The sequence below is a fragment of the Vitis riparia genome, chromosome 18 (assembly GCF_004353265.1).
Source record: "Vitis riparia cultivar Riparia Gloire de Montpellier isolate 1030 chromosome 18, EGFV_Vit.rip_1.0, whole genome shotgun sequence".
NCBI lineage: Eukaryota > Viridiplantae > Streptophyta > Magnoliopsida > Vitales > Vitaceae > Vitis > Vitis riparia.
In genome coordinates, this window is record NC_048448.1 from 6,278,327 (window position 1) to 6,300,331 (window position 22,005).

The following is a 22,005-nucleotide window of genomic DNA, read 5'->3' on the forward strand; positions in this document are numbered from 1 at the left end:
ATTAAATTTTATTTAAAGATAAAATAATAGAGTGTGAGTAAATTATCACTTTATATTTTTTTCCTCCAGTTAACTCTACTTGGATTTCAGCTATTCACACGTAATGTTTGAAGAACTTTCAAGGCATTCATTCTAGAAAAGGCTTCTCAATTATTTCTTAATGACTAGTAATAAATCCTCTTATTTCCTTCCATGAAAATTTATTCTTATTATTACTATTGACAATATTATTAAATACCAATAAGATCCTAATTTCCATTATAAAAAAATTATAAAAAGGTTTAAGGAAACAAGATATTAATTTAATCTTATCTCATTTTTTGTCGGGTAAGTTAAAATTAGATTTTCAAAGTGCATGTAAAAATTTTATTTTTTAAATACCATATTTGATTGTGACTCACATTTTAAGAGTTCGCTTAGTAGTAATTATAGGAAATACTTTTAGTTTAAAAAGTTTTTTTTTTTTATAAAAAGAATAATAAGTGTTTTGGCAAAATTTACAAAACATTTTTAAAAATCACTTATAATGTTTAATAAATAAATATTTGATGAGTGATTTTCTTAAGAACACTTTCTAATAGAACAATTTCATTAAAAATGATTTAAGTAAAAATATTGTTAAATAAAAGCACTCTAAAATTCCAGTGGATTTGTAACATGCATCAAATGTGGGTAAAATTTGCCTATAATTAAAGTTTATTAAAATCACAATTAGTTGCGATTTTATCATACCAGATATAAATCATTTTTAATTGTAATTTTATTATAATAAAACATAATAAATGTCCTCCTATGTCAATCGAATATTAATTATAAAATTGTAAATGTTCACATTTTTATAGAACAAAAGTCAGTTTGGAAGTCAAAAATATTTTTCATATATTTTTAATATTTAAAAATATTTTTTATATGTAGGATTTTATTTTTAATTATTTTATGTGTTTGTATAATTATTTATTAAAACAGAAATAAAATAAAAAACAACCAAAATATATTATCATAAAATACCATATTTTCTATTTTTAAAAACAAAAAACAAAAAATAATTTTTGATTACCGTTCAATGTTTTATATCCTGAAAATAAAAAATTATTATAAAAAACAGTTTGAAACGGTCACTTATCTTTCTTATATATAAAACATAATATTTGATTTTTTATTTTTTCTTATAAAAATACAAGCCATTGACTTTTGATGTATTTCAAAGGGAGCCCTCAATAAAATAATAGTAGGGGAATTTATGTCAAATGGGGATCATATTTATAATTAAGAAAATGTATAAAACATTATCATTAGTCCTATAAACAAAAGCATCCACCCAAAATTGTTAATGACTTGTCACAATTTCTTCCTCGCCATAAATTTCCTCCTTGGAAAGCGCAGTGCTCCAAATGTTGTTGCCCAACTTTTTTGCTACTTTTCTTCTCCACCTTTGCTTAATGGTAGTGGTAAAGGTGGGTTGAAAAAGTGTTCCTATAATATTTATTAATACTTGGTGTTTTCTTGGTGACAACAAAATTCCCACAAAACCTTTCATTTGAAATCACACTTACATATAGTAAAATTGCATTTAGGTTTATGTTTGATTGCCGGAAAGTTTGAAAGAAAATGAAAATAAAATAAAATAAAAATTATGCACGATATTTAAAATTCATTTCATTCGTTAATATATGAGTTTTTGATCAGTTTTAATTATTTTTAATTTTTTATATAATAACCAAACATGAGAAATTATTATTACTTTTTGGAATGCATAACCTTTTTACAAGATGGCATAATATGTATCATCGTTGTATATTTGATTGATAAAATAAAGATCAAACACATATGCAAAAATATTTTGGAATGTTTTAGAAAAAATAAAACATAAAAAATAGTTTTCTGAGGATAGTTGTTAATTATTTAAAAAAATAAAATTTCAGTTGGGAATTTAAATATAAAAATAGTAATTTTGACTTATCCATATGAAATCATAATGCATGTAAAAAAATTTTAAATATATTTTATACTTTTAATTGTTCCTCAAAATATAATAAAAAAATTAAAACACATGTAAAAAATGTTTGATAAAACTTAATACTTATTACTAATTTAAGTTGACTTTAAATTAAATCATAAACTTAACATTTGATTTTTATTTTAAGTATTAAGGTTGTTTGATAAAATCAATTTAAAATTTATTATAATCCATTAGATTGACATATTTATCCTTATAAATTATAATTATGACAAAAAAGATCAAGTAACAATCAAAGTTTGTGGAGTAGCAAAAAAGATGGTGAAGATAATTAGAACAAACGATGATAAAAATATCAAATAAAGATGCAAACTTAAGAAAAATTTAATTATTTTTACTTATTTTTTAAAGTTATTTTTGTCTTTAAATTATGTCATTAAATTATTTTACCAAACATATTTAATTTATTTAATCATTTAAATTAAGTTATTAAATTGATTTATTAAACATCCACTTAAGTTCATTTCAAAAGTTACATATTTAAAAAAAAAAAAAAACTGTTTTTTTAATTACAAAACTATTTTATTTTTCAAAAAAAAAAAAATCCAAATCATAATAATTTTTACCATTTACAAATTATTTGTGTGGGGAATAAAAAAAGTAATAAAATTGGTGTTGTGAGGAGAACAAAATTCAAGGGGAAGATGGCACAAAGGCTTAAAGCAAACGAATATTCGTTGTGGACCAAGTCTTGAGAGTACATGAAAATCTAAATCATATTGAATGAGCAAATCAAGAGTGGAGTAAGTCCCATACGCGTTAGATATCAAAAGTCATGCTTTGGTGGTCCCTATTGGCGAATATAAAATATAGTGATCTATTTCAATGAAGAAATCTTATGCATAGAAAGGCGGTTTCCAAAAGTCCCCTCAGGAGTCAGGACATGTTCCTTTACACGCACCAAAACCTTCTTCGAAGGTTACCATTCAGTGCATTTTGATTTAATTTAATTTAATTTTTTTTAAAGAGCCATAAATAAGTTTCTAACTTTTTTTTTTTTTTTTTTTTTTTTTTTGTATTTTGAAAAGCATTTTCTTTAGAATTTATTTATTTAGTACTTTCCTCCAAACAAACATTCCTCCTGAGCTAACTTTTCACCAATCAAATGGACCAACACACTTGCATTACTCAGAATAATTTCAAAACAGCAACAAATTCAGCAAGCGTTCATAAATTCATACTCTGAGAACTTTGTTCCGGTGGCCTGGAAGGGAGGATGCTTCATATCAGCCAACACCACTTAGCATGCAATTTGCTCAAGCCCAGTACACAGCATGTGAATTGCAAAGGTTGCTGGAACCAGAAAATCAACCGAATCATCTTAATACCAACCACAGGGTCATCGCAATATGAAATTAGTAGTTATAAGGGATTTAGTAGTAAATTATTCACAGAAGAACAGAGCCTGCTTTATATTCTAAAACATAACGCAATTCTCAATCACTACTACCTTTTTGAGACAAGAGAATCTGCATCACAAAACCCATGTCAGTATGCAGTATGCACACATCAATTTTTCATTGGGGCCTGAGGCCCTCTTGATTGAAGATGAAAAAATTGGTACAAGTAACATGTGGTTTAATGAGGAAAAAAATAATATCCAATGACCCAAAAGTAGATCAGCTTTGTGTCTATTTTTCAACACTTCCATGTTTATTATCACGGTTTTTATCAATTGAGCATTTGGCTTTTTTTGGTCAGGCCCCTGAGATCAGAGTTTGGTGGTGAATATTCAGGATCAGAGATTCACTCTTCAGGTTAGCTGCCTCACTCTTCTATCAAATTGGCTTACAAAACATGAATGCAGACATCATCTTTTCTATCCATTAGCACCTTGCAAGAAAGAAGCACATCATACAAAGTAGAACCAGATGTGTTTATGCTTCAAAAGCTTTACAAGCAAAGAGAGGTGTGGTAGAATTTGGTAGAAAAATTTTGGATGGCCAGGTCAGAGGGGAGGCAGAACCATCCAAATTGTGGGCATCAGGTAGAATGGCAATCACTTGGGATTCTAGGATCTTTTCATGCAGCCTGATGATGATAGGGTGCTTTTCAATTTCAGTAAAACTTTCTTCTGACAGTGATGTGTGTGCATGTGTTTTGGTGTCCTTAAGTTTATGACCTGCATGATATTTAGCTTAGAAAGGAGTTCTGGGAAAAGATTTATCCAAGGTGATGTGTCGAAGATGACTTGGATGTGATAAACAAAGTCTCACAATAGCTAGGAAGCTTTGAGTTTATCAAAGCATGAAAGATTTTGATAACATAATTAGATAGTGTGAATCAGCCAATCCTCATTTTAAAATGCTGCTCCCTGCACTTGGTCAAGTTTGTAAGATTCCCTCAGTGGATTTGAATGTTAGTTTCCTTCATAGTCTTCATGAAACTTTACCTCATCCTATCTTTAATCACTGCCCAAATCACACAACAAATGAGGTTGTCTTCCTCATAGGCCTGCCAAAGAACCACTAAACTTTATACTAAGAGCATCAACAACTACATTCAGCTTGCCAGGATGATCGAGAATAGAGCAATCATAGTCCTTGAGGAGCTCTATTCACCTCCTTTTTCATATATTCAATTCTTTTTGAGACAATAAATAATCTAAGCTTTTGTGGACTTTGTAAATCTCACATGTTTCAACATACAAATGATGTCTCTAAATCTTAATGGCAAAAACCACGAGTGTCAATTCTAAGCCATTAGTAGGATAGTTCCACTCATCAGGTTACAATAGGGGGGGGGGGGGCAACTTCTAAGACATATGTAAATTTTAACAATTATAAAAGACGTGGGCTTTAGCCCAATGGCCTAACCTTGACGCTTTTTAGGGGGGGCGGGGGCAGAAACTAGTTTGAGGTTCGATTCCCCTTATGAGAAGTGGGTTTTATTTTTTTTAACCACCCCCTCCCCCTCAAACCTTGGTGAAGCATAAGCAATAACCTTCCCATGTTGCATTAACACAAAACAAGTCCCTAGTTTGATGCATCACTAAAGACAAAAAAATGTTAGCCTGCATAGCCTCATAAAATTTTCCTCTCTCTCAAATTTACAAAAATTATTTTTGATTTACTCTAATATGTTTGACATATAAAAAATCATCAAATCTTCAAACTTTGCTCCCAACCTGACTATCAATAACCCTTTCGTAGAATATCAAAATCTCTGTAAAATCCATTTAAACTTAATGGTTGCAATTACTTGGTATAGTCTCAACTAATGCAAACATTTTTTAAGGGAAAAGGAAAAGAGTCATTTAATTGGACCTATCCTGAGTGATGATGATCTAAATTTCATTGCATTGATGAAGAGAACTCGATGATTATGTCATTGTTGTGGAATTCAATGCAATTGGAAATCAGTTGGACGGGCATGTTATTGACAATAGTTAGAGATATTTGGGAGACTGTTAGGCAAACATATGCTAAAGTGAGGGATGCTGCCCACATCTACGAAATAAAAAACCAAGATTGGTGCTGCCAAGCAAGGTACTTTTTCTGTTATCGAACACAATAATATCATAAAAAAACTTATAGCTAGAATTAGATTACTATTTGAATATTAAGATGAAGTGTATTGAAGATGCTACCATGATGCTCAAATATGATTTCTTGACGGGTCTCAGTTCCAACACGATTAAGTGAAGGTTCAAGTCCTTGGAAAAGAAGATCTACCTCTCCCAAATGACGTTTTATCCATTCTAAGAGTAGATAAAAAAGTGTTATGCTTGACACTCCAATAACAAAAGGATAAACTCTTGTCACTATGAAGCTAAACTCCACACTGCCAAACAACAATTATGGAGAAAGTGAAGTGTCTTGATCACCAGTCAACAAAGACGACTTGTGGTGTGTCTATTGCAAAAAACCAAGGCATGCTAAGGAGGCTTGTTGGAAATTTTATGAAAATTCGCAATCATTTGGTAGAGGGAATAGAATTCGATATGCATAATATGGATAGCGGAGTGGTCAAGCCCATATTCGTTAATGAAGTTGCCTTGATTGAGTAACCCTTGATGAACCATCTCGGTGGTAGTCAACCAAACCAAGGAAAAATCTGAGCTAAGGTACCTTGGTAGGTATCCCACTCTTGGATGGCCTTGACTTTGTTGTCATCCATCATCAACTTGCCATCCTTGATACGATGTCCCAAGAAGCTCACCTTTTCTTTAGAGGATGAGCACTTCTCCTTTTTCTCGTATGGTTCGTTCATTATGCCTTAGCACCTTAAAGACATTCCTTAGATGTTCCATATCCTCCTCCAGGGTGCTACTAAAGATGACTGTGTTATCTAGGTACACTACCACAAACTTGTATAAATATGGGTGAAAAATCTTATTCATGAGTATGCAGAACATGGTTGGTGCATTGGTGATACCGAAGAGCATCACTAGAAACTCATTTGAGCCATAGCGAGTCACACATATAGTCTTTGGCTCATCCCTCTCTACTATTCTTACTTGGTAGTAGCCTAACCGCAAGTCTTGAAGAAGTACCTTACTCTACCAAGCTGGTCAAACAAGTCAACAATGAGTGAGATGGGCTACTTGTTCTTACTGTCACCTTGTTGGATGCTCATCCTTAGGGACCCATCATGCTTCTTTTGAAACAAGACTGACGTGTCATATGGAACCTTGGATGGTTGTATAAAGCCCGTGTTTAACGACTCCTTAAGTTGTTTTCTTAGTTTTTTCAGTTCCGACAGTACCATCCTATATGGCCCTATGGTAGGGGGTTTAGCTCCCGACTCTAAATCAATCTTATGATAATCCTTTCTTTTAGGTGGGAGTCTCTTAGGCAGCTTAGGCGGCATTAAGTCCTTGAACTCATCACGACACCCTTGATGGCTTTAAACATAGGTTCCCCTTAATCATCTTCCTTATCCTTCCCTGAGTGCTACAAGATAGGTTACCTTATTCATTAACCCCTTCTTCACTTGCGTAACCGATAGCAAAGGGGTCTTAAGCGAACTTTCAGTGATTGTAGAAATCGTGCACGGCGTTTCCTCTTCCAAGATAGCCATTGAGCATAAGAAAGATAGTGGCATAGCCTTGACCTTCCTTAGGAAGTCCATCCTTAGCATCACTTTGAAGTCATCCATAGGTGCTACCATGAAGTCAACCTTTCCTTCCCATGAGCTTATGCATATAGCCATCTCGTGTGCTACTCCATGTAGCAGCTTGGCAGCAAAGTTGACTACCTTGAGCCATCCTCATTTCTTGGATGCTTGGAGCTTCAATCTCTTTGCCTCATCCTCCAAGACAATGTTATGTGTGGCACCTGTGTCCACCAAAGCCTTGGTGAGCTTCTCATTTACAAGGGCCTCTACGTACATTAGCCCTTTGCTTTAAGGTGTTTTAGGCATTGGCTTAACCTTGAGGGCATTTAGGAGTTGCATCGACTCGATATGAGCATTACCCTCATTTTATTTTTCCTCAATCATAGCATTTAAGGCCTTTCTCTTAAGACAAACTCATGCCCAATATAGATCATCGCATAGGAAGCAGTTGGTCCTAGCGCGTGAACTCCTTTCGCTTGTCCTTATTCTTGCCATCTTTGCCATTAGGGCCCTTTCTCGGTCATTCCTTAGTAGCAGTGTAGCCTTTCGCCCCTTTATCTCCCCTATCTTTAGCATGATTACCCTTGGACTGTGGCTTGGGCTTGGAAAAGTCTTCCTTCTTGTATTCAACCAGGGACTCCGCTGCCATAGTTGTGGCTAGGTCTTGGATAACACGTCGCCTTAACTCTTGCTCGACCTTGTGTTGAAGGTTGTCCATAAAGTTGAACAGTAACTCCTCCTCGGTCATATTAAGTATCTCAAGCATAAGTGTAGAGAATTCCTTAACGTACTCACAAATCGAGTACGTGTGTGGTTGAGATGCTTCATGTTCTTTCTAGCCAACTTTCTAGCCAAGTAAGGCATGTTCCTGGGATAGAATTGCTCTTTTATTTCCTTCTCGAAGGAATCCTAAGTATTTATGGTGCACATGCTTTTTCTATATCGGTGAGGTATAGGGTTGCGGTATGCACCTCAGTGGTTTCGTCGGCCAGTGCAATGGCCTCAAAGTAGCACTTTGTCGCTCCTTAGGATCCTTTTTGCCACTAAAGACATGTGGCTTTGGTACCTCCACCCTTGGTGCCTCATGAGTGGCCATGACCCATGTCGACATAGCGGTCTTGTAGATGATCAACTTTTGTCTAACCTCCTGGTCTCGAGTCTTCATGTGAGTAACCAAGGTCTCCATGCGAGTAACCAAGGCCGACTCCATATTAGCGAGCATGCTCATGACCTTGCCTTTGAAGGACACGAAATCCTCATGTGACACTAGGAACTTGTAAGCCTAACACCCCTTTATCTGATCTAAGGGAACATCTTTTGTCTTGGATCTGCTCTCTTAGATCCTTTATGCCCTTCTTCATGCCTTGCTCGATCAAGTCCATCATCTCCCAGACATGGCTAACTCCACCTTAGCTAGCCTTGCCTCGATGTTGGCAAAGGAGTACAAGACTTATCTTTTCTTCCCCTACCACATGTAGTAGGCTTGGTATCCCTTCCATGGGTTTGCTCACTAGTCTCCTTAACGTTGGAGCCCGATGTGCTTTCTTTACTATGCCCGCTTTGCAATTGTGCTTTGCATAGACTTAGGCTTCTCCTAAGCTAACATGGCACTTAGACAACTCCAAGACACTTGGTGTTGCTAAGTCAACCTTACCCACCTACTTAGCTAACTAAGCTAAGTATGCACACGACTTAGAAACTTAGAAGGCTCATGTAGGCAACACTTAAAGAAAAATATGCTTTACAACTCAAATGATGCTTTATAATGCTTTGGAAGCTTACTTGCTTATTATCTTGGCCAAATGAGGCCTTCACCTATTTATAGCCTTAGGAACTCTTTGGAACCTTGGATGGCTCCTTACAAATCAAGAATTCTTTAGATACTCTTAGACACTATGTACAAGTATATATAAAAGACCTTTGGAACTCTCTAGATAATTTCATACTCTCCCCTTGTTTTCTACCTTAGTGTGGAAATGTGTGGATGTTTATTTGGCTTCTTTATAACCTTCCACACTTTTCCGCTAATGGATGTCTTTAAGAGGCTCCAGAAGCTTTCCGCTCCCTATATAAACTCAAGGGAGGGTCATTTGGAATAAGGTGTGACATTCAACTCTAAATTTTCAAAGGTTTGTAATGAAAGTCCTCAACCTGATGTGTAGTGCATTGAGTTGTGAATGCAATTGGAGTATCTTTGAAAATGTAAGTGACTAAAATAATTACAAGTAATTAACGCTTATAAATTTAAAAGTTAAAACTTTAAAATATATTTATAAGTTTATAAATTTTTGTAGATTCATAGCAAGAGAAGAAATAAGTTAGATCATTAACGCTTGAATGATTTGGTGTACATTAAGTAATCAAGCCTTGAAGAGAAGATACAATAAATGTGACACCATTGACCCAATTTCCATGAAAGATATAGATGATAGCAATGAATGACTAATAGGAAGAATGGAAAATGGAGATTCTCATGGAGGTGCACAAGATGATTTTGCATTTTATGATGATGATTTGGCATGGGGTGATGTCTAGATATATTGGAATTGAGAAGGCTAGGTTGGATATTAGAGCTTGAACAAACTTAAGCACAATACTGTCACCGAGGGGAATAGCTTCAAGCTATAAAACTGTCTTTTATTTCATTAATAGATGAAGATGAAAAAATGTGGTGATGGAAATGATGATGATGTTGTTGATTTGGTGGATTTGGAGGATGGGTGATGATGATTAATTATTTTGAACAAATTTGTTATCCAAGTGTTTTTGAATGATGTTTTGAACAGATGTTTTTGAATTGTGTACACATATATTTGCATGTTGAATTGTTGACAATTTCATGTTTTGTTTTGGAAACTTTGGATTTGGATATGTATTAGCAATCATGATGCTTAGTTTTTATGCTTGGAGTTCTTTGTTTCTATGTTTTTTTTTTAATAGATTGCATTTTTGGATAATATTTGATAATACATGTGCTTAGGACATGTGAATGATTATTAAATTTATTAGGGCGTGGCTCACTTCACTAAAGCCTGTACCTTATGTGCATCTTGCGCCTTAGGCTCTAGGAGGACTTTGCACCTTGGTGTGCCTTGAGCCTTTTAAAATTATGTTTGCACCCTTGTTTTGAAATATTCCAATGCTTCAAGTCCACCAAAACAATTCCACATATTAAGCAACATTTCTGAATGCCATGTGTTGAATATAATGAATTTATAGTGTACAATCTTTCCTTTTTAATATAGGTCACATGTATGGTAGTTAGGACTCCTAGCCTTGTATATATATATTTTCTCAATTGTAAGTAGACACAATCAATGAGAATCAAGGTTTTCTTCTCTCTCTCTCTTAACATGGTATCAGAGCCAAGGGAGAAAACTTAATTCTTTCCAGTTTCCCCGTGTCATCAATTTCGGGAAACCTTTCTGTGACCGTGTTTCATTCCAGTCACCTTCCCCAGACCCCAAAGCTTTCCGGTCGGTCGAATCGTCGTCAGAAAACATTCACCGCCGGCGACTTTTCCGGCGAAGTCTTTTTCCCACACCGCAAGGAGCGCCTGGAGGAGATCTCCAATTTTTCCCAAAGCATCGGAGCCAGAAAACCACCCACGCGCCGGCCACGCGCGTTTTTCCGGCCGGCGACTGCATCTCACGCGCCGGCATGTGAAGGCGCGTGAGCCACTTTCCGGCGACGCGCTTCCTCCTCCAGCCTCGCCTGACGCCGACTAGCCACCCTTCATACCTGTTTCTGCCATCCGAGCCCTGCACGTGCCTCTTTTGGGGTTCTTTTGCCTCCGCCGGCCCTCCGAATAGTTTTTCCGGCGTCCTCCGGCTATTTTTTCTCAACCCCAATTCCTGCACGTGCCTTGGGAAGTGTTCTTCTACCTTTCCGGTGGTGCCACAGTTGTTTTTCTTTTCCATTTGGTCTCTCACACGGGCGATTCTTCGGTTTTTCCTTCTTCAGCCGCATCTGAAGCCGTATTAGGGCTCTCTTCGATCCAAATATACTTCATTCTCCAGATAAGTGGATATGGCTACTAAAACTTCCATTTTTTCCTCTGTCATATCTGGATCTCCTATGATTACTTCGGAGAAATTGGTTGGCAGTGAAAATTATCTTTCTTGGTCTGCCTCTGTTGAACTTTGGTTTATGGGACAAGGATATGAGGATCACTTGGTTACACAGGAGGCAGATATACTTGAGGTTGAGAGCGTACAGTGGAGAAAGATAGATGCCCAGTTATGTAGTGTATTATGGCAATCCGTTGATCCCAAGATCCTTCTTCATCTTCAGGCCTACAAAACTTGTTTTAAATTTTGGACTCAGGCCAAAGGATTATACACGAATGATATCCAACGTCTTTATAAGGTGGCTTCTGCTATTGTCCATATCAGCCAACAAGACTTGGATCTATCTACTTATATTGGCCAGATTACCTCTCTTAAGGAGGAGTTCTTGACTGTGATGCCTCTTACTCCTGATGTTGGGGCTCAACAAACACAGCTTGATAAGTTCTTCATGGTCCTTACTCTTATTGGCCTCCGTCTGGATCTTGAGCCTGTCCGCGATCAAATTCTTGGTAGTTCATCAGTTCCGTCCTTGGATGATGTGTTTGCTCGCCTCCTTCGTATCTCGTCCACTCAAGACTTTGCCATCTGATAGCATTTCAGATTCCTCTGTGTTAGTTTCTCACACTACCTCTCGAGGAGGACGCAGTGGTAACCGAGGTAGAGGCCAACGTCCTCATTGCACCTATTGCAATAAACTTGGCCATACTTGCGATCGTTGCTATCAGTTACATGGACGGCCTCCTCGTACTGCCCATGTGGCCCAGTCCTCTAATTCTCAGCTGCCTCAGCCTCCGAGCTCCTCCGCATCTCAGGCATCTCAGGCTTCTGTTGCCTTTGTTGCCCAGCCTGGTAATGCTTCTGCCTGCCTTACCCATACATCTTCTCTTGGACCCTGAATTCTAGATTCTGGAGCTTCTGATCACCTATCTGGTAATAAAGATCTTTTCTCCTCTATTACTACTACCTCTGATTTACCTACTGTTACCTTAGCTAATGGTTCTCAAACTGTAGCTAAAGGTATTGGTTTGACCCTTCCTCTACCTTCTCTACCTCTCACTTCTGTCCTTTATACTCCTGAATGTCCTTTTAATCTTATTTCCATAAGCAAAATCACTCGTACTCTTAATTGCTCTATTACCTTTTCTGATAAATTTGTGACCTTGCAGGACCGGAGTACGGGGAAGACGATTGGCATAGGACGTGAGTCTCAAGGCTTCTATCACCTCACCTCGGATTCATCTCCTACAGTTTGCATTTCCACTGATGCTCCTTTCCTCATTCACAGTCGTTTAGGCCACCCTAGTCTCTCCAAGTTCCAGAAGATGGTCCCTCGTTTTTCCATTTTTTCGTCGCTTTCGTGTGAGTCATGTCAGCTTGGGAAACATACTCGTGTCTCGTTCCCAAAGCGTTTGAATAATCGGGCAAAGTCTCCTTTTGAGCTTGTCCACACTGATGTTTGGGGTCCTTGTCGGACTGCGTCTACTTTAGGATTTCAGTATTTTGTCACTTTCATTGATGACTATTCTCGATGTACTTGGTTATTTTTAATGAAAAATCGAGTTGAGTTATTTTCTATTTTCCATAAATTTTATGCTGAAATCCAGACCCAGTTCAATATTTCTATTCGTGTGTTACGCAGTGATAATGCCAGGGAATATTTTTCAGCTCCATTTACTTTCTTTATGTCTCATAATGGGATTCTTCATCAGTCTTCTTATGTAACAAAATGGGGTAACTGAACGCAAGAATCGACATCTTGTTGAGACAGCTCGTACTATCCTCCTCCATAGTAATGTTCCTTTTCGTTTTTGGGGGGACGCTGTTCTTACCGCTTATTATTTAATTAATCGTATGCCCTCCTTTGTTTTACATGATCAGATTCCTCATTTCCTTCTCTTCTCTGACCAACCACTTTATTTCCTTTCTCCTCGTGTCTTTGGTTGTACTTGTTTTGTTCATATTCTCACTCCTGGACAGGACAAGCTTTCCGCCAAAGCCATGAAGTGCCTCTTCTTGGGATATTCCAGACTTCAGAAGGGTTATCGCTGTTATTCCCTTGAGACTCATCGATACTTTATCTCCGCTGATGTCACTTTCTTTGAGGACTCACCATTCTTTTCCACCACTTCTGAGTCTCTTCCTGTTTCTGAAGTCTTGCCCCTTCCCATTGCCTCCCCATCTGATGTTGTGCTTCCTCGACCACTTCAGGTTTATCATCGTCGCCCTCGTGTCGCTGCTCCTCTCCCTTTTGCTGAGGCACCTGCTGACTCACTTCCTATCCCTTCAGCTTCTCCTGCCCCGCCTCTGCCTTCTCCTGATGATTTACCCATTGCTATTCGGAAAGGTACTCGCTCTACTCGTAATCCTCATCCTATTTACAATTTTTTGAGTTATCATCAATTATCTTCACCCTATTCTGCTTTTGTTTCTGCTATATCCTCTGTTTCTCTTCCAAAGAGCACCCATGAAGCTCTTTCTCATCCAGGTTGGCGACAGGCAACGGTGGATGAAATGGATGCTCTGCACTCTAATGGCACTTGGGATCTTGTTGTTTTACCCTCTGGTAAATCTACAGTTGGCTGTCGTTGGGTCTATGCAATTAAGGTTGGTCCTGATGGTCAGGTTGATCGCCTTAAGGCCCGCTTAGTTGCTAAAGGCTATACTCAGGTTTATGGTTCTGATTATGGTGACACATTCTCCCCTGTTGCCAAGATTGCTTCTGTCCGCTTGCTTCTCTCCATGGCTGCTATGTGTTCTTGGCCTCTTTATCAGTTGGATATTAAAAATGTCTTCCTTCATGGTGATCTTGCTAAGGAAGTTTATATGGAGCAACCTCCTGGTTTTGTTGCTCAGGGGGAGTCTAGTTTAGTGTGCAGGTTACACCGTTCTCTATATGGCTTAAAACAATCTCCTCGAGCATGGTTTGACCGTTTTAGTTCTGTTGTTCAAGAGTTTGGCATGCTTCGCAGTACAGCAGACCATTCAGTTTTCTATCATCATAACTCCTTGGGGCAGTGTATTTATCTGGTTGTTTATGTGGACGACATCATCATTACAGGCAGTGATCAGGATGGTATTTAGAAATTAAAGCAACATCTTTTCAAAAGCTAAATTTCAGGACAAATTGGAACCATTAACTATTACTATTGACTGTGAATTCATGAACGACTCTTGTATTTGAATCTCAAATTGCGTTACCCACTTTCAGACCAAAGACTTGGGGAAACTCAAGTATTTCTTGGGAATTGAGATAGCTCAATCCAGTTCCGGTGTGGTCCTTTCCCAAAGGAAGTATGTTTTAGACATCTTGGAAGAAACTGGTATGTTAGACTGTAAACCGATAGACACACCTATGGATCGAATGTCAAACTTGTACCAGGACAGGGGGAGCCTTTAGGAGACCCTGGGAGATATCGACGGCTCGTAAGTAAATTGAACTATCTCACCATTACTCGTCCAAACATTTCTTTTCTTGTGAGTGTTGTTAGTCAATTCCTACAGTCACCATGTGATAGCATTTGGGATGCCGTAATCCGCATTCTTCGATATATCAAAAGTACACCAGGCCAAGGTGTGTTGTACGAGAACAGAGGTCATACTCAGGTTGTTGGTTACACAGATGCAGATTGGGCTGGCTCACCCACAGATAGACGTTCCACTTCAGGGTACTGTGTTTTTATTGGAGGTAATCTAATATCTTGGAAGAGTAAGAAACAAGATGTAGTGGCCAGATCTAGTGCTGAAGCTGAGTATCGAGTTATGGCTTTGGCAACATGTGAACTCATATGGTTGAGACATCTTCTTCGAGAGTTGAGATTTGGAAAGGATGAACAGATGAAACTCATCTGTGATAACCAGGCTGCATTACATATTGCATCCAATCCAGTCTTTTATGAAAGGACCAAACATATTGAAGTTGACTATCACTTCATTAGAGAGAAGATCGCATCAGGATGTGTTGCTACAAGTTTTGTTAATTCAAATGATCAACTAGCAGACATCTTCACTAAATCTCTTAGAGATCCTAAGATTAAATACATTTGTAACAAGCTTGGTGCATATGACGTATATGCTCCAGCTTGAGGGGGAGTGTTGAATATAATGAATTAATAGTGTACAATCTTTCCTTTTTAATATAGGTCACATGTATGGTAGTTAGGACTCCTAGCCTTGTATATATATATTTTCTCAATTGTAAGTAGACACAATCAATGAGAATCAGTGTTTTCTTCTCTCTCTCTCTTAACACCATGGAATTGGAATTCTGCAAAAATTCAATTGCAGTACAATCAGATGCAGTCTTAATTTTTTTACAGATAGTCAACTTAATTTACAAATATCAACCTCACCAATGCATCAATGATCTCTAAGCCTCTTTCTTTTCTTCATGATATTATTTCATCAAGTCAACCATTTGACAATACCTTTCCCATTCTCTTCAACCCACATAAAAGGACTATTTTAGTTTCCACTTTGAAAGTCATGGTAATTGAAAAAAGAAAAAAAAAACAAAACAAAGGACTACATAACAAATAAATAAAGTTTTGCTACACAAGTAAGGAAAATCTGATGCTATATGAATTTGTAAAGAACTCAATTGGACAAAACCATTAAAAAGACATTGGGCATTCAAATTCCTTTATGAGGGTGGAGCCAGGCACAAACATTTTGCTGTCATTCACTAGAATATTTGGCCATTAAAAAAAAGAGAATTAGCATTTCTGCAACACCCTAACTATGGCCATTAATCCTATTCCAATAAAGAAAATATTTTGGAAATTGGTATGAGACAATACATATCTTCATATGTTGGATTGTCCAAATGAATGAAGTGTCATCATTGCACTAGGAAATAACCCCTTAAAGGTCATTATGCTATGAGGGTCTCATTCCCAGGTACAGGTCCCCAAATCAAATGATTATTGTGATCTTTTACTGCTAAAGATGTAATAATTAAAGCCCAATATTTTGTTGGGTCCTGTGACTAAAAAGGTGACAAAAATTGAGTTACTGCTTGAAGCCCGCACTAAACTTGCAACATTGCTGCAACTAAAAATCATACCCTTCAGGTATGAGACAGAAACAAGCCCTCTTTTCCTTTTATACAATCATTGTGTTCGATTATGGACTACTAAGAGTGGCAACTCTACTTATTCTATGTTAAATAGATGAATAATAAAACATATGAAGTTTTAAAACTAGTCAATGAATGTTGCAAACAACAGAATGCAAATGAAAACTTTTTTGAACTTCATAGGCAGTTTACATTTATGCATATTCGCAAAACTAGTGGCACCACAGAAATACAACTTAAATTTCTATCATAAAACCGTAAGAACAACATAAGTAATCATTAAGGAGGGAAAAAGAGAGTGACCTTTCCACGTGGATTCATAGCTTTTAGGCCTGTTGAGAAATTTGACCCATTACTTTTATCCATGATCCACCTGACCAGATGACAAACGGTGGGCCCAAAAACTACCTTTGATGCAAATTAATATCGACAAACTGTAACAAGTGCAGTCAGGATAAAGTGTGTGTGTAATAAAAACAAATGCTTTGCTTATGTTAACCTGGAAGAATCCATTTCCAATCAACATGTCAGTAAAATAGATCTGACATGCTCCATCAAGCAGCTTTGATTTTCCATGCAAGATCTCTGGTGGAGAGGCCTGACAACCAGTGACAAAGCCCAACTGTTGAAGTAACGGTTCACATACTCAACAACCACCAAATGAGTCTAATGCTTATTATGTTTGGTTTTCTAAAACAGTCTCTTACTAGATCAGGAAACAATTAACTCACCAACCATTCCCCTGGGGACAACTTTGATTCACCTCAATGAAACACTGTAGCACCTTTCATGTTTGTAGCAACCACTATGCCATAATCAGCCCCAACCATTTTCAAAAAGGACCTAAAATAGGAAATAAAATCAAAAGATTCAACAAATACTTGAATTCATCAAAGTCCATAGAATTCAAATCCATTAAAGTAATACCTGAATCTCATCCATATTTTAGGGGGGGAAAGTCTAAATTAAATCCATTTATTGTTTGTCAGCAAGATCCAGTTTTACTTGGTCAAGTTAAAAACACAGATATTAAAGTGGTGCCACACTACAGGGGTGCATAAATGCTTAAAATTTTGTGTAAGTTTGGCAACCAACTTCCAATGTGCTTCTACAATTAGTCTAGAATAGAGAAAAAGAAAATGATTCTTAGAAGCACAAAATGTTATAGTTGGAATCGCCCTTCCTCTTATATAATAGTTAGATATCAGAATACATATGTACATGCAGAAAAATTTCCAGTAAGAATAATGCCATTAATCATTTAATCCAGAGTTTAGGAACACTAACAAATTGTCAAATAAGATTCCCACAAGCTTCACCATGAAATAGGATTTGATCATGATGCAACAATTTGACAAGCCAACTTATATAGAGAAGTGACCCAGTGTTAGCCAAAAATCAAGGTCCAAAGAGTATCCAAGCACATTGTTCACTCTCTTTAGCATAACCACAATTTCATCAAAAGAAAACTAACCACCATGTTGTAGTTGTCAACACAATAACTTTGCTGCAGGATCACGTTATCTCCTCCAATACACTTCTCATTCATCAATGGAAAACCAGCCCTTTTGGTGTGTCCCTAGGAATGCCTTTCTATTCCTATGCTCAAAGGTGTTTGGCAGCTAGGTTGTGCATTATTACCAGCCATTGCTTTAGCACCCACATTAAGAATATTACTTTGCAATTCATGCAAGGAAATTCACTTCAATACACTTCTCAAAAGAAAAGAAAACTAACCACCATGTTGTAGTTGTCAACACAATAACTTTGCTGCAGGATCACGTTATCTCCTCCAATACACTTCTCATTCATCAATGGAAAACCAGCCCTTTTGGTGTGTCCCTAGGAATGTCTTTCTAATCACTTCCTGACATAATGCTTCCTATGGTTAAAGGTGTTTGGCAGCTAGGTTGTGCATTATTACCAGCCATTGCTTTAACACCCACATTAAGAATATTACTTTGCAATTCATGCAAGGAAATTCACTTCGACAACTGACTCTGAAGCTCCCTCATCAAACCATCTTCATAATCTTGCTGCATCAGAAATATAAAAAACCAACACCAAATTCGGTGACACTTCCAAAGAAATTATGAAAACTCTAGTGAGTTTCTTTGTGAAAGTTCAATAATTCAACATCAGTTGAATTGAGAGAACAACTGAAGTTGGGCTGTATATGGTATAGGCTGTCTAGCACATGCATATGCACCCTTGGCAGAACAACTGGAGTTTGAGCACAGGCCCATTAATATAACTAGTGCCACAGTAAAAGGAAGATGCGATAATAAATGAACTGTTTTAAATGTATACAGGGATAAACCCCTAGGTAGATAGATGAATGCTCTACATGTTGCTTTAAATAATAAATAGATACATTGCTCAACTTCTCCTAAACAAGTGTGTCCTTGAAACTTATAAGAAAAGACAGACTACACAAACATACATTGTTCTTCGCAACTCTCAATCACTTTTCATTGAGAACCATGACCATCTATGTACACATGTTATTCATTTTAACAAGGAAAGAAAGGCCAAAAAAGCCCTGGTTTTCTTAATTAGGTGAAAGCAAAAATAAGTGTCGAATACGCTCTCTTGAAAAGTCACATCTAAATTAAGAAACAAAACTCTCAAATAAATGGCCATAGAAGGGAGTGCTAAGTAACATGCAAGTATGAAATAGTTATTTAATTCTCTGGGGAAGTCTTTGATAGATTGAGATTTTGTCAATTGCAAAAGGCAGAACCACATTTTGTTGTTGTAGTGAGCTCATTGGCTTGCCCTTGCTTCCCACAGTAAATATGTTTTTCACTCTATCAGATCTTTTGGTATAGGTAGATGAGAGGTATTGTGCATCACACTCTCAGGTATCTCAATTTGGAAATTCCCATGTTTAATTTCAACCTAGTAAAATGACAAGAAATTTAGCAGAACCACCTTTTGCTATCCAGTCTGCATATTAACCAAAGACATATCAACTTATGTATAACCCCCTAGACTCTTAATTCGTGCTAGTCAATTCAGTGCAAATAAAAAATATAGAGAAGAGGTAGGGAAAGAAAGATAGGCCTTCACAGATGGAATCTGCAAAGCAGTTTTGCTGATAAGGTTTCGTCTCTAAAGGATAATCAGAAGGAATGACCCAGCTCCTGTACGGATACAAAAATTCAGAATTGCTCATACATACAAACCAACTGTATAAAAAGAAAATTAGATTATGATGAGGTTCTCCATTCTCACATTACCGATTTCCATGGTAAGTGCAACCCCAGGGAAGAATCCCTTTTCTTGAACAGTTCTTATATTGAAGTTCAACTTTAGCATTGCATCCATTTGAAGGTCTAGATACATTAATCTATAGAAACCAATGAATCAAAGTCAATTCAATCTTCCAAATTAGCTAATATAACTCATAAATTATAACCATAATAACCTTCATGTCAAAAATGAAAATACCACCTGAAGCTGCATGCTATCCACAAGGTCAAAATGATGAACTTGAGGAACCTGTGTGCAGTTGGTAGAACTAGTGACAGTTTGTGTGAAATTTCAAGTAAATGCGCAAATAAAATAACTTCAATCCATCACATCCCACATCTCATTTACAGGCATCAAGTATCAAAGCAAAGTTACCAAATGATGGGAGCATCTTCAAGAGTATCTTTTTCTTCGCACAATAATAAAAATAAATAATTTTATGATGTTTCCCAAAAATTTGACTATTTTTTGCAGTAACCAGAGGAAATTACAGTTATGTAAGCATATGCCTTTCTACCATAAGAAGCTATGTACACAATCAGGAAAGGTTTAACATGGCGGACCTTCAACTTTACTCCCATTATTAAATTACCTTTTATAGAGACCCAAAAGCTTTTCTATTTCTCATATTAGCTTTTAACGGTGATCTCTGCTTCTCATAGGAAGTTTTTGACAGCAATCTCTTACAATGCACATCCATAATTGAGGTGATTAAAACAACCAGTACAATTAAATTATTGAAGGTTTAACAGCAATCAGTGGGATATCCACATTTGATACAGTCACAAACCATCTGTACTAGTGAATTAGAGGTTTGTTTTTTAAGACAGACCAAAGTATATACAAAGGAACTCCCTTACACAAAAATCCTCCATTCCTGAAGACCCGTACCAGTCTATAAAATCAAACATGGTTATCCATCCAAGTATATGTTTGATTTAATGATCTTTCTTAACCACATAACTCAGCATATATATTTGAACAGGATACAAGTTTTTCAACACCTAAATATTTTAGACGTCAGGTCTCAGAACAAATGTGAGTAAAAGTTTGAACCTAAAAACTTCTCATCATATTTGGAACTCCAAATGAAAAAAGAAAAAGAAAATAAATCATTTGAAAGAGATTCAAAATAAAACATAAACTCCAAAAATTTGAAAAGTAATAAAAAAAAAAACAAAAAACAAAAAACAATCAAGATCCAAAAAGGGTAAAGGATCATCATCTTTTGACAAGTGGAAAAGAAAAACGATCAAAATCCGAAAAGGAAAAAGGATCATAATCTTTCCAAAAGTGAAAAAAAAAAAAACGATCAAGACCCGAAAAGGGAAAAAGATGATGTTTTGAAGAATGAGAGAAAAAAACGATCAAGATCCAAAAAGGGAAAAAAATCATAATCTGAAAGCAAAACGAAATGGAAATCCATAGGAAAACTTGGAAGAATAACGAATCGTCCAAAATAAAATTAAATTGAAGAAAAATAGACTACTTAAATTTCTTGAATCGAAACTGAAATATCATTGAAACCCAACTGAAAAGAAAATTCATAAAAATAATGGAAGAATGAGAGAAAATAAAAGATCAAGATCCAAAAAGGGAAAAAGATAATAATCTGAAAGTAAAATGAAATGGAAATTCATGGCAAAATTTGGAAGAATAACGAAGAAAAAGATCATGATCTTTTGAAGATTGTGAGAAAAAAAAAACAATCAAGACCCAAAAAGGGAAAAAGAAGATCATAATCTGAAAGTAAAACGAAATGGAAATTCATAGGAAAATGTGGAAGAATAAAGAATCATCCAAAGTAAAATTAAATTGAAGAAAAATGGACTCCTTAACTTTCTTGAATCGAAACCGAGATATCACCAAAACCCAACTGAAAAGAAAATTCATAAAAATAATGGAAAAGAAACCTGATTCTTCGTTCAACACCAAGGCTCTAGTTAAGCGAATCAATCCCATTCCACCATGAACGTAGACATTGAGAAAATGGATTCCCAAATCCGAAAAGGTAGAGCTTCTGAAGGAGAGTTTCCTCTGAAGCCTTTCAAACTAAATGAGAGCGATACATACTATATATACCGAGCGCTAGCTAGTGACCGTTGAAAGGCGGTGCTCCAGATAATTAAAATTAAATATTACTATTTCCAAATCTAGTTTATAATTTATGATCACTTTTAAGTTATCTAATAATTTTAATTTTTGAATCTCAAAATTTTGCAGATAATCTTTAAACTATAAAACCCTCATTTTGCCAGTTGAAAGTGATATAGGCAGGAAACTATAAAAGAAAATTTTGTAATTAACTTAAAAATGAGTATGAAACTGGAATTTTTGAAACAATTCCTATTAGTGTTTGGTTATTAGAAAAAATGCTTTGATGGTATTTTTGATAATTTATTATATAATAAAAAGGTGATTTTTTGAAACGATTTTAATATTATTCAATAATTATTTTAAGTAATTATTCTTATTTTTAATAATAATTTTCAAATATTTATCAAACCCTATCTTTTTGATAGAGGATAATT

The 22,005-nt window shown here is 36.1% G+C and overlaps 1 long non-coding RNA gene across 18 annotated transcripts; it reads right to left on the reverse strand.

Annotated features, from left to right (window-relative positions):
* Window positions 1-3,108: 3,108 nt before the first annotated feature.
* On the reverse strand, window positions 3,109-21,505 carry LOC117907148. 18 transcript variants are annotated; one of them, XR_004649955.1, is made up of 5 exons: window positions 21,388-21,505; window positions 19,676-19,723; window positions 16,951-19,571; window positions 16,523-16,841; window positions 3,109-3,310 (listed from the first exon to the last, which is right to left on the reverse strand). It is a non-coding gene; the product is annotated as an uncharacterized LOC117907148 (long non-coding RNA). The 18 variants fall into 18 exon arrangements; XR_004649967.1 differs by lacking the exon at window positions 19,676-19,723 and having other exon boundaries at window positions 16,951-18,255; XR_004649957.1 differs by lacking the exon at window positions 19,676-19,723.
* Between the last annotated feature and the right edge of the window lie 500 nt (window positions 21,506-22,005).